Here is a 2,418-nt window from a genome sequence, read left to right as displayed (position 1 = left end):
TCAGAAAATGCCTCAACACTACTGTGTCCATAATAAGCATATAAGACTACTTTCATGGGAGCACCCTTAAGATATTTCATAATCCAGATAGCTGCCTCCCAATGAGCCTGTGTAAGCTCACCCATAAACTGACTCACCATGCTAATTGGAAATGCAATATCTGAACGGGTAATAGTGAGATAATTAAGTTTTTCCATATCGAAAACATCCCCTTCTCTAACTACAATATTGACATGAGGATCCATGGTAGTATCACATGGCTTTGCCCCCAACATATTGGTGCCGCCAAGCAAATCTAGTACATACTTCCTCTTTGAAGGAAATATACCTTTCTTGGATCGAAAAACTTCAATCTCAAAAAATATTTTAGTATGCCTAAATCCTTATTATGAAATTCGTCCTTAAGCATCAATCCCTCTAGCATCACTTCCTGTGATTACTATATCATTAACATGCATAATTAATAAAACATAACCATAGTTAGCGTGCTTATAAAGCACTGTATGATCATACACACTCCTTTGCATACCAAACCTAACGACTACACTACCAAACCTCCTAAACCACACGACTTCTTTAGTTTGCACACCTTCCTTGACCCCCCTAGCAATAAACTCGGGTGGTTGCTCCATGTAAATCTCCTTTGAAAAATCACCATGTAAAAAAATATTTTTCACATCTAGTTGATACAATGGCTAATGATTAACAACGATTAATGAAATGAAAATATGTATAGAAATTAATTTGGCTACCAGGAAAAGCATCTATGTGTATTCTATATCATACATTTGTGCATACCCTTTAGAAACCGTGCGTGCTTTTAATCTAGAATATGGTTGCAGTAGGCGCTAGTCGGACGGTAGACTAGCGCCTAGTGCCTAAGTGGTCTAGGCGGAGCCTAAACGGTTCTAGGTGGCGACCTATAAAAACAAAAAATTAATTCATGTGTGTGGGTGTCTGTCATATATTATATTATATATATTATATATATATCTCTTACTTCTCTTACTTATATAAATAAATAAATTTAAATATATATAAATATAATAATAAAATTAACATGGCCGACTCGCTCGAGTTAACTCGGCTAACTCTACCGAGTTGGCCGAGTTAACTTAGTCAAATTCGGCCTAGTCGGCCGACAACTCGACCCAGTCGGCCGAGTTAGGCGCTAGGCGGCCTCCTAGGCGGCCGGCCACCTAGGCGGAGGCCTAGGGAGCAATTCGCCTCGGTCTAGGAGCGCCTAGCGCCTAGGCGGGTGTCTAGGCGGCCTAGGCGGGGATTTTTGCAACAGTGGTCTAGAAAGAGAACCACCCAGATTGATTTTAACTACATAAACCCACTTACATCCAATAGCAGCTTTACTAGCAAGGAGATTAATAAGATCCCAAGTCTGATTCTCCTCAAGAGTTGTCATTTACTATTCCATCACACACCGCCAACCATCATGAGATATAGCATATATAACCCAAAGACTTTAGGACGACCATAGAATCTAACTGAGACATAAAGGCACGTGAAGAGGTCAACAGATTATTGTAGGACACAAAAGAATTACTGGGATAACAACAACGACGTTTACCTTTTCGAAGAGTAATAGGAAGATCAAAATCTATTGACAAAGACTACGATAAGGTATGTAGAGCTTACTGGTGGGAGACACAACACCTCTTGCGCAACAATTTCTGACCGTCTGTTATAAACTTGAGTAACGTGGAGCCCGGTTACACGACAAGAAATAGTAAAAAAAAAATATAAGACAGAATATACGACAAGAAATACCAAAGTAACGTCAAATATCATCTCCAGTTCTCCATCCATTACTTTAAGAGCTTTACACACAAATAATTAAACGAAAAATAGACACATTTAATGACTAACTGATCATTGGTGGACGTTATATTAAAGAGAGATTTTTATTATCAAATTTTTGAGTTTGTCTGATCTCACAAAGCACGATAATTTATTCCTTAAGCGTAAGACTTGGCTTTGCCGTGACATCTCAAATCTCTTTTTCTTTCCCCCATTACCCGCATCAGATGGTCATACAAAAAATGGTTTCACCAGGCTTGTCTCATATTTATCCAAATATAATATTGAAGACGGTGGCTTTACTTTCAACATTCTTCCTGACCCATTCTCCAAGGCCACAGCAAAGGAATAAGCTGGACATCTCCCTTGGGCAAAGCAAACTCCGCACGTTCGTGAGGTAAAACAATATATGATTTTACTTGATAAGAAAGTGACAAGTGAAATTTAAATAAAGAAGAAAAATACTTTGTTACGTGCATTATGATTATATATATATATATGTTCATGTTTTATATTTAAATTGTATAAAATTTATTGTTTTCTTTTTTTTTTTTTTTTTTTTTTTTTTTTTTTTTTTTTTTTTTTTTTCCCCTTTTTTTTTAAAAA

The sequence above is a fragment of the Ipomoea triloba genome, chromosome 6 (genome assembly GCF_003576645.1).
Source record: "Ipomoea triloba cultivar NCNSP0323 chromosome 6, ASM357664v1".
In the NCBI taxonomy this organism is placed as follows: Eukaryota; Viridiplantae; Streptophyta; class Magnoliopsida; order Solanales; family Convolvulaceae; genus Ipomoea; species Ipomoea triloba.
Note: the sequence above shows the minus strand (reverse complement) of the source record.